The sequence below is a fragment of the Macrotis lagotis genome, chromosome 8, assembly GCF_037893015.1.
Source record: "Macrotis lagotis isolate mMagLag1 chromosome 8, bilby.v1.9.chrom.fasta, whole genome shotgun sequence".
Lineage (NCBI taxonomy): Eukaryota > Metazoa > Chordata > Mammalia > Peramelemorphia > Peramelidae > Macrotis > Macrotis lagotis.
Genome location: NC_133665.1, coordinates 11,823,078 through 11,834,648, shown reverse-complemented (window position 1 = coordinate 11,834,648; position 11,571 = coordinate 11,823,078). Strand labels below are relative to the sequence as shown.

At 36.1% G+C, this 11,571-nt stretch overlaps 1 long non-coding RNA gene across 1 annotated transcript in view; it reads left to right on the top strand.

Annotated features, from left to right (window-relative positions):
* Positions 1-2,628: 2,628 nt before the first annotated feature.
* Positions 2,629-11,571, top strand: part of LOC141495247 (uncharacterized) — a 43,237-nt gene continuing 34,294 nt past the window's right edge. Inside the window, exon 1 of the long non-coding RNA XR_012470710.1 lies at positions 2,629-2,676. This is a non-coding gene — a long non-coding RNA (uncharacterized LOC141495247). The remainder of the gene's footprint in view (positions 2,677-11,571) is intronic.

The window sequence follows — 11,571 nt, the reverse complement described above, 5'->3', positions numbered from 1 at the left end:
AAAAACCTGCAAAAAATTAGATGAACTGATGCAAAGTGACATACTATGTACAAAGTAATACAAAGTTGTAAGTTGATCAGCTATGACTGTTTTAACTATTCTTGGCAATACAATGATCCTAAATAATTCTGATGGATATATGATGAAAAATGCTATTCATTCACAAAGAAAGCATTGATTATATCCGAATATAGATTGAAATCAGCATTTTTATTTTTTTGGAGGTGTTTTCTAATCTATGTTTTCTTTCACAACATGTCTATTATGGACATATTTTGCTTATCTACACACATATAATCTATATTGGATTACTAGCCTTATCAGTGAGAGGTGGGGGATGAAAAAAGAGGAAGGGAGATAATTTGGATTTCGAAGTTTTAAAAATGAATGTTAATAATTACTTTTACATATGACTAAGGAAGAATAAAATACCAAATATTAAAAAAGAGCCTACAAGTTTCCATCTCAAATTTTTGTTAAGAAAGTATGTTCTTGATGCATGCATTGATCATGCTTAAGATTTTGAAAAGAAAGTAAAGTCAGATTATAGGCAATAGTTTTTGATGTCTTCTTGAATCTATTTTTTATTTTTACAAAAATATCATGCTTTCTTTTCCATTCCTTGAAATCTATTCTTATTTGGAATATGTTTTAGGGGGCAGAGCCAAGATGGTGGCAGGAGAACAGCCTTTGGAGCTCTCTCCAAAATATTTCAAAAACCTTAAAATTGTCATTAACTTTTTGAGAGATAGAACATACAGAAAGATCCAGTGAGGCAATTCTCCAGCCCAGTTTAAGGTGGAAAATAGTGGGAAGACTATATTCCATGTGGTTGGAGGGGGCAGCAGTACATGATTAAAGGAATTCCATCCTTCTAGGAATGGCCCCAGGGCACCTGGGTACCTGGGAGCCCTGACTCCTGGAAGCAGAAGCAGTTTCCTGACCTGTCAACTCAGGGAACACCAAGCACAACATTGAAGATCAGCAGGGAAACCTCCCCCAGAGCTAGCATGAAGCCCAGGCCAGCATGGCTTTCTTCAGTGTGGCCACAGACCTTAGTGTACCCCAGATCATAGGAACCAGAAGCAGGCCTACAGAGTTGCCCAACAGGGAGCCACCTGGAAGCTGCTTCTAGAGCACTCAGTCCACAGAAGGTAAGGGGGGTGGAGGGAGACTGTCGTGGTCTCTCCTCTGTCGCTGGGAGAGGACTCTGGGGCTTTGTCCACATTCAGACCCTGGTCACAGTCTGGGATCCCTCATTGTCATAGAACAGGGACCATCCTCATAGCCCAAGGGCAGAGGGGTGTGCTTGTGGTCATCCACAGACCAGAACACAGACCAAGAGAGCAGTCAGAGCCTCCCATAAGACCTTGAAGGAACTAAGGTCTTTGCAGGGGTGTCCCAAAAATACTCAAAATCTCAGGAAGCACCTCAAAACCAGGGAATAGGCTGGGGAAATATGTGAACAGTAAAAAAAAGTGCCTGACCATAGACAATTACTTTGGTCCCATGGAGGATCAAAATACACACTCAGAAGATGACAAAGTCCAAGATTCTGCATCTAAAGACTCTAAGAAATATAGAAGTTGGGCTCACGCTATGACAAAAAAAAAGTTTGAAAACCAAGTAAGGTGGGGTAGAAGAAAAATTGGGAAGCAAAATGAGATACAGGAAAAACATGAAAACCAAGTCAGCAGCTTAGTCAAGGTGATCCAAAAAAATGCCGAAGAAAACGAAATGTTAAAAACCAGTTTAGGGTAAATGGATAAAACTATCCAAAAGGTTAATGAGAAGAATGCTTTAAATAGCAGAATTGCCCAGATGGAAAAGGAGATAAGAAAGCTCTCTGAAGAAAATAAATCCTTCAAATGTATAATAGAGCTAAAGGAAGCCAATGACTTTGCGAGGAATCAAGACACAACTGTTAAACACCAAAAGAATGAAAAACTAGAAGAAAATGTCAAATATCTCACTGAAAAAACAACTGATTTGGAAAACATATCCAGGAGAGACAATTTAAAAAATAATGTCCTACCTAAAAGTCATGACCAGGAAAAGAGCCTTGACTTCATTTTTAAAGACTTTCCATGGGAAAATTGCCCTGATATCCTAGAAGCAGAGGGTAAAATAGAAATTGAGAGAATCCACTGATCTCCTCCTGAAAGATCCCAAAAAATAACCCTTAGAAATATTATAGTCAAGTTCCACAACTCTTAAGTCAAAGAGAAAATATTACAAGCAGCTAGAAGGAAACAATTCAAACATCATGGGGCTACAGTCAGGATTTAGAAGTATCCACATTAAGGACTCATAGGGCTTAGAATATGATATTCCAGGAGGCAAAAGAGCTTGGAATTCAACTGAGAATTAACCTAGCAAAATTGAACATCCTCTTCCAGGGGTAAAAGATGTATTTTCAGTGAAACGGGAATTTCACATATTCCTGTTGAAACAACCAGAACTGAACAGAAAGTTTGATCTTCAAGTACAGAACTCAGGTGCAGCATAGAGAAGGTTGATGAGAAGGGTAAGTTATGAGGGACTTAATGATGATGAACTGCATGTATTCCTTCATGGGAAGATGATACTGATAATACTCATATGAATCTTCTCATTTCTTAGAGCAATTGGAAGGAGCATATGTGGAGAAGGCACAGGAGAGTGCTGAATTTGAAGGTAGGATATATTGTAAAAATGGAGTCAATGGGTGAAAGGGAATATATTGGGGTAAAAGGAAAATAGAGGTAGAAATGCCTAAGATATTTCATGTAAAAGAGTCAAGAAATAGCTTTTGCAATGGTATGGAAAGCGGAAGGTAGGGGGAATGAGAGAGCCTTCATTCTTATTGGAAAAGCTCAACTCAGAGAAGAAACAGAATACATACTCAAGGTTTTGAAATCTAGAAGAAAAAGGAGAGAAAGGGTACAGGGATAGTGGAGGTGATATAGAGAGGGTAGATTATATGAGAAGATAGTCAAGATATAACACATTTTATTTTTTAATTTTTGTAAGGTAGTGGTATTGGGTGGCCTATCTGGGACCAAGGGGCTGGGTGGTTGCTGGATCTCTGGGGTAGGATGTAGGCTCTGTGCCTCCTGGCCCCAGGACCAGTGGTCTATCCACTGTGCCATTTGGCTGCCCCACAGCACATTTTCAAAGAGGTACAGAATGAAAGGAGAGTGAAACTATCATAAATGGTAGAGGGGAGAAATGGATGGAAGGAATTACAAATCAGCAACAGCAGCTGTGGAAAAATATGAAAGTACCTTCTCTGATGGATTTATGATAAAGAATGTGATCCACCCCAGAGACAGAACTGATAGCATCAGAACACAGACTAAAGCACATTTTCTTTCTTTCTTTCTATTTATTTCTTGTGAGGCTTTTTATTTTTTGTGAGTAGAGGGGGGATTATATTTACTCTTACAACAAAAGTATTTTAGTAATATGTAAATAAATTAAAAATAAAGACAATAAATGTAACAAGTGTTTTAGATTAATCCTTGAATGCTTGAAAATTGTGACATCTCTACATAAGTGATAGTATATTGATTTAGTAGAACGTTATGATACAACAAAATTGATATATATATATATATATATATGAAAGTAATAAGGAAATTTAGAAAGGTATAACTTAAGTGATTCAAAGAGAAATCAATGAAAATAGAATATATATTCACATTGGCTAGCAGAAGGAATGGGGAAGAGAGAAGAGGAGGAGAGAGAAGAGAGAGAGAGAAAGAGAAAGAGAAAAAGTAAGAATAAGAGAAAGAGAAGTAAAGAAAGAGGAAGAGAAGGCTAAAGTAGGGAGAGAAAGAGGAAAAAAGTTAGAAAGAGAAGAAAAGAAAGAACTTGAGATAATTCTGACATGGGATACAGAACACAAAACTTTATTGTTATTTGTTTTACTCCTACCTGTTAAAATCTCAGGGTGTATGTAAGATTTATTCTCCTACTCTACATATTTATTTACTTTTTTATTTTTTGATATTATTGTTTATAATAAAATATCCAACTTTGTTACATCTAGAATTTATTTTTCTTTATGCATTTGATCAGTTCTATCTGTCCTTATTTTCTATTACATAATCTGTTGAAAGTTGTGGTGGACATGACCAGATGTGTTGCTTCTACTTTCAGTGATGAAAATAGATAACTCTAGAACTTCTGACAGAATGGTTCCATTTCATATCTATATATTGACATTGATATACTTGACATTTATATACTTGACATCTATATACTTGACATTTCATCTGCTTATAAGATGTTCTTATAACAATCTGGCTAAACTGGTTCTCACGCCACCTCTTTTTTCCATTTCAACTGTTTTTTGATGTTTTTGAGGCAGGAGTGTTTTAGTCATTCTTCAGTCTTTTTTTCTACTCAAAGGAGTGCTATTCTATACAATAATCTTTGAGTGCTAGATCTCTCTGCCTGACAAAATCAAGTATTCTTCATCTAACACAGTGTCTTTTATCTTTTGTTGCTAACATTTGCAGATCTGTACAATATTAATAAAAGTAGGGACTATTACCTGAAAAGTGATCCAAGGTTGGGGGGGGGACAGTTTTGAAAAGGATAAACATACTCAAAAACTATTTGAAGAATTCCTCAAAATAAATGATAGACATTCACATTAATCTAGTTCTGAGATGAGATTATATTTCATCTAAACAAACATAATAAAATATTTTAAAAATAAATATTAATCAGGCAAGGGGAAAATGATTTCCAGTACATATGTTGGTATATTTTTCAATTACTTCAATCATTTTGGAAAATAAATAATATAATTCAATGAAATTATTCAATAAAATTTATAAAAACATTCAAACTTTTTGGTTCAGTAATATCACTTTTAGTATACTATTGATAGGACATTTTTTAAAACTTCTTCACACTTCACATTAAATAAGTTGTAGTATGTTATATAATTTTTGCACTATAATAAATGATGGATTTCGAGACTCAAATATAGGAAGATATATAACATGAAAGAATAAAAAGGACAGAAGCAAAAGCAAAATATGTATTAGCAAATATCACTTAATCAAAGATGACACTAAATTGCATCAAAATTCATGTTAAATACATAAGATAGCATGTTACTAGCTTGCTATAGTGTGTATATATATATTTGCATATATATAACAATCTTTTCTTTTAACTTTCTCCCTTCACCATAAAAATTAAACTCTGAGAGTGAAAATCAATTCATTTAACCTTTGTTAAAGGTATCTAGTATTGAATTTGCATACTAGTATTTAATATGTTGACTGTATTAATTCAGTGGATAAAACAGAAATTTACTGGCACATTGCAATCATCCTTTTTGTTTTGCTTTGGGGTTTTTATTATTAATTTCTTTTGTTCTTCACATATTTAATGTATATACTTGGTAATGAAAGTAAAACTATTACATATGAGGAGCAAAATCCACTTTTTCATTTTTCTGAGTTGACTGTTTAAGCAGATCTGATTGGAACTTCTATAGTTTTTTTAGGTTTTTGCAATGCAAATGGGGTTAAGTGGCTTGCCCAAGGTCACACAGCTAGGTAATTATTAAGTATCTGAGACCGGATTTGAACCCAGGTACTCCTGACTCCAAGGCCAGTGCTTTATCCACTATGCCACCTAGCCACCCCTCTATAGTTTTTTAATATAGTTCTCTTCTACTCTCTTATAGTTTGCTATTAATTTTGACCAATTTATAATCTAGCTACACATGTGTGGGTAATTCACTCTGAAATAAGTTCGCATTGATAATGAAGTATCTATTATCATTTGGAGATAGTCAAATTCATCTTTTGTAATTTTTGGCACTTTCCATGTCTAGTATCTTCTAACTTTTCTTGAAGAATGTATTGATAATTTAAAAACATAAAACCTGCAATGTAGAATACAAGTGTTAGTTGCTTTTTACCTCTTATTTCTTATTTCTTTGTTTCATATTTAATAACATAGTTTGAAGTATCCTAATAATTTCATTTCCATGGCAGTCATTAAAATCAAAGGATACATTGACTTTATTTGTAAGATTTTGTCCAATTGTTTATAAAATTTCTTTTTCTCTTTATTTTCTGCAACAGGTATTGGTATGTCTGATGTAATTTTTTCATATTGACCAATTTGTTTTTATTTGTCAGAGGCACAGTAATACGAGAAGATTAAATGTTAGTTGGAATAATATTTTTGTTTAATTTTCATTCATGATTAATTTAACTAGTATTTCTTTTAAGACAAATCATTGTCCAACAACCAACAAATTATTATACTAGTAGAGAAATTGGCCCCCATCTATAATGACATTATTACAACTAATGAAACAAGATTTAAAGTTGTACACAAATATAAGGGCAACTAAGAGATTTTCTTTAAAGAAGCAATTAAAGAAATCGTTTTCAGATATGAATGAAATTAAATGGCTTCTGGTCTATTTTCTAACTCTCAATTTCCATTTTTTAATTTAAAAGTTATTTTTTTCATTTTTAAAGATTCATCATTAACTCTGCAAAGTTAGAATTCTTCAAGGTCCACTATAATTAGAAACAGAAGAAAAACTGAAAATAGATTAAATTATATTCCATAAATATAACACCCATATCTGGAGATCCTTTAGTTTTTTTTTATATTTTGCTCCCATTGTCATGAAAGATGGAAACTTTATGTACTTTTCTATGATTTCAATAAATTGGCATATGTGCCAAGTAATTGTGAGCTATTTTTTAACTTATATTATTTCTTGTCTGTGTCTTTATAAAGAATTCTCTTTTCTATGACCTTTGCTTTGTGGAAATTGCTGATTTACACTGAGGAAACTGATCTGTATTAACTTTATCACTTTAAAAAAGCTACCCACTATTTTCCTTTTAAGTAAATAATCACTGAATGAAGATTTTATTGAAGCAAGTTAAATATATTTACAGAACAATATTAGAAAATTTATCCTAGGTATTGATTTGAAATTTCTTTTTCTCCATTTACATGTAAATAGAATTTTCAACATTCACTTTTTCTTTTCTTAAATTTATATTTTTATTTATCTGCATATTACTAAATAGTCTTGTTGTGGGAGTAAACATAATCCCCCTCCCCCACAAAAATAAAAAAAAAAAACCTCATAAGAAATAAAGTGAAAGAAAAAAAGTGTGCTTCATTTTGTGTTCAGATACCATTAGCTTTGTCTTTGGAGTGGATCACATTCTTTATCATAAGCTCATCAGAGAAGTTACTTCCATATATTTCCCAGAGTTGCTGTTCTGATAGTAATTACTTCCATTCATTCCTCCGCACTCCCATTTGTTATATTTTCTCTCTCCTTTCATCTGTCTCTCTTCAAAAGTGTGCTGTGTGTCAGCCTAGTGGCACAGTGGACAGAGCACTGTCCCTGGGACCAAGAGGCCCCAAGCCCCTATCCTACCCCAGAGATCCAGTAAGCACACAGCCCCAGAGTCCCAGACAGGCCACCCAAACCCTTCCTGAAAGTACAAAATAATGTATTATATCTGACTATCTTCTTTCATAATCTACCCTCTCCTCTATCACCTCTGTCCCTCCTCCTGTCCCCCTTTCTCCCATCCACTTTCTCTCTTTTTGCTTCTAGATTTCTATACACTATTAAGTATGTATGTTGTTTCCTCTCTGAGCCATTTCTGATGAGAATGAAGGCTTCTTCATTCCCCCTCACCTTTCCCCTTTCCATATTGTAGCATAAGCTATTTCCTAACTTTTTGACATTAAATATCTTAGCCTATTCTCCTTCTCCTTTCCCTTTCTCCCAGTACATTTCCCTTTCATCCATTGACTCCATTTTTTACTATGCCTTGTCTATATAAGCTCCTTGTAATTGCTCTATTAAATGAGAAGGTTCATATGAATTTGATAAATATCTTTCATACAGGAATACATGCTATTCAACATCATTAAATCCCCAATAATTTACCCTTCTTGTCCATCCCCTCTATGCTTCACCTGAGTCTTATACTTGAAGATCAAACTTTCTGTTCAACTCTGGTTGTTTCAAAAGGAATATTTGAAATTCCCCTGTTTCAGTTTTGCTGGTTAGTTGATTCTCAGTTGCATTTCAAGCTCTTTTGCATCCCGGGATATTATTTTCCAAGCCCTACAAGCCCTTAATGTGGATGCTGCTAAGTGCTGTGTAATCTTGATTGTAGCTCCATGATATTTGAATTGTGTCCTTCTGGCTGCTTGTAATATTTTCTATTTGACTTGGGAATTCTGGAACTTAGCTATAATATTCCTGGGGAATATTTTTTTTGGATCTCTTTCAGGGGGAAGATCAGTGGGTTCTCTCAATTTCTATTTTACCCTCTGCTTCTAGAATATCAGGGCAATTTTCCTGTAGAAAATGAATTCAAGAATCTTTTCCTGATCATGACTTTCAGGTAGTCCAATAATTTTTAAATCCTCTTCTGGATCAGTTTTCCAGATAAGTTGTTTTTTAATGAGATATTTCATGTTTTCTTCTAGTTTTTCATTCTTTTGGTATTGTTTTATTGTTTCTTGATTCCTTGCAAAGTCATTAGCTTCCTTTAGCTCCATTCTACATTTAAAGGAGTGGTTTTCCTCAGAGAATTTCTTATCTCCTTTTCCATCTGGTAAATATTGCTTTTAAAGGCATTCTTCTCATTAACTTTTTGGATTGCTTTTTTCCATTTGACCTAGTTTTTAACATGTTGTTTTCTTCTGAATTTTTTTAGATCTCCTTGACTAAGCTACTGACTTGGTTTTCATGTTATTCCTGAATCTTTCTTATTTCTCTTCCCAATTTTTCCTCTACCTCCCTTACTTTATTTTCAAATCTTTTTTCAAACCATAGTTTGAGCCCAACTCCTATTTTTCTTGGATGCTTTGGATACAGAAGTTTGGATTTTCTCATCTTGTGAGTGTGTGTGTTTTGATCCTCTGACAGGACCAAAGTAATTATCTATGGTCAGGTTCCCTTTTTTCTGTTTACTCATTTCTACAGCCTGTTCCCTGGTTTTGGGGGTGCTTCTAAGCTTTTAAGTAATTATGGGGACATCCCCACAAGGACTTCAGTTCCTTCAAGGTCACATTGGTGACTCTGACTTCTCTCCTGGTCTGTGAATGACCCTAGGTACAACCCTCTCCCTTGGAGTTGTGAGGAGGGTCACTACTCTATGGCAATGGGGGCCCCCAGACTGTGACCAGATACGAATATGGAAAAAACACAATAGTACTGTCCCAGGGACAGAGGAGAGACTTTGACAGTCTCCCCCAACTCCCTTAACTTCTGTGGGCTGAGAATTCTGGGAGCAACTGCCAAGCAGCTCCCTGCTGGGTGAGCTCTGTGGGCTCTGTGGGCTCTGCTTCCATTTCTTGGATGCTGGGCTGCACTGCAGGCCATGGCTGCATTGAGGTCCAAGTTGGTCTGAGCTTTGTGCTCACTTTGGCAGAGGTTTCCCTTCTAATCTTCCAAGTTGTGCTGGGTGTTCCCTGAGTTGGAAGGTCAGGATTTTGGTTCTGCTGCCTGGAGGCAGCGCTCCCAGGGACCTTGGTACCCTGGGGTTGTTCCCAGAAGGCTGGAGCCCCTTTGCTCTGGTGCATTGATCTTGGTTGTGCTGCCACCCCCTCCAACCCCATGGAATAGAGCCTTCCTATGATCTTCCAGGTTCTTTTGGGCTGGAAAATTGCCTCACTGGAACTTTGTGTGACTTCTGTCTCTTGAAAATTTAATTAGAGTCATAATTTTAAGGTTCTTGAAATATTTCGGAGAGTGTTCCTGGAAAAGCCTGTCCTCATGCCACCATCTTGGTTCCACCCCTCAACATTCATTTTTTTTGGTAAGATTTTGAGTTCCACTTTTTTATTCCTCCCTTCTTTCCCTCCCCACTCCCCATTGACAGCAAATAATGTGACTTAGGTAATATATGTACAATCATGTAAGACATATTTCCATATTAGTAACATTATGAAAAAGTATGGAAAAAAGGGAAAAAACTTGAGTGTTGATTGTAGAAGGTGGGATAGCCTTGATAAAAATCTAGGTATGGGGTGGTTATTTGGCCATCTCAGTTTCAATTTGACATGCTGTCTAGAGTTAAATGTTAGCTTAAAATAATTGTCCTTTATCATCAATCTATTAATATATTTACTTGAGTAAATAATGAGTTTTATATGTCTAATTTTATATTTGGCTACAAAATGATGAGTAGAAATTCCTTCAGAATATAGAAACATTATAATATATTGATCTTCTACAAAAATGAATAAACAGCAACAGCTTAGTAATGTATCATCTACAAAATGAATAAACAGCAACAGCTTATTGACCTTAAAAAGATGGTATATTGCTTCAAGAATCAATAAGGGGGGCAGGGCCAAGATGGTGGCAGGAGAGCAGCCTTTCCTAGTAGTTCTCTCCAAAATATTCCAAAGACCTTAAAATTATGGATCTAACTGAATTTTTGAGAGACAGAATCCACAGAAAGATCTAGTGGGGGCAATTCTCTAGTACAGAATAACCTGGAAGATCTAGGGAAAGCTCTGTTCTATGGGATTGGAGGGGGTGGCAGCACAGCCTGGAATACCACATGAACAAGCTCCATTCTTCCAGGAATAGCCCACTGAATGCCTGGGTGCCTGGGTCCCTGGGAGTACCGGTTTCTGGCAGCAGAAGCAGTTTCCTAAACTGCAACCCAGGGAACACCAAGCACAACTTGGAAGATCAGCAGTGAAACCTCTGCCAGAGTAAGCATGAAGCCCAGGCCAGTGTGGCCCTCCTCAGCATGGCTGTAGCCATCAGTACCACCCAGATCGTAGGAAATGGAAACAGGCCTGTGGAGCCACTCAGTAGCTGCTTCCAGAGCACTCAGTCTATATAAGGTAAGGGGGTGGGGGGAGACCCTGGGACAGGACGCTGGGGATTTGCCCATGTTCAGACCCTGGTCACAGTCTGGGACCCTGCTATTGCCAGAGAGAAGAGACCCTCATCACATCTCCAGGGCAAAGTGTTGATCTTGTGATCAGAGCACAGGCTAGGAGAGCAGTCAGAGTCTCTCATAAGACTTTGAAGGAGCCAAGGTACTTGTGGTGATATCCCAATAAAACTCAAAAGTTCAGGAAGCACCACAAAACCAGGTACAGGCTGGAAATATGAAAAAACAGCAAAAAAGGAACTTAACCATAGACAAATACTTTGGTCCCATGGAGGATCAAAGTGCACACTCAGAAGATGACAAAGTCCAACTTTGTGCATCCAAATCCTCCAAGAAATATAGAAGTTGGTTTCAGGCTATGACAGAGCTCAAAAAAGATTTTGGAAATCAAATAAGGGAGGTAGAGGAAAAATGGGGAAGAGAAATGAGGGAGATGCAGGAAAAATATGAAAACTAGTCAAGGAGATCCAAAAAAATGCTGAAGAAAGCAACATGTTAAAAAACCAGTTTAGGGCAAATGGATAACACAATTCAAAAAGTTAATGAGAAGAATTTTTTAAATAGCAGAATTGGCCAGATGGAAAAGGGGATAAGAAAGCTCTCTGAAGAAAACAAATCCTTCAAATGTAGAATGGAGCTAAAGGAA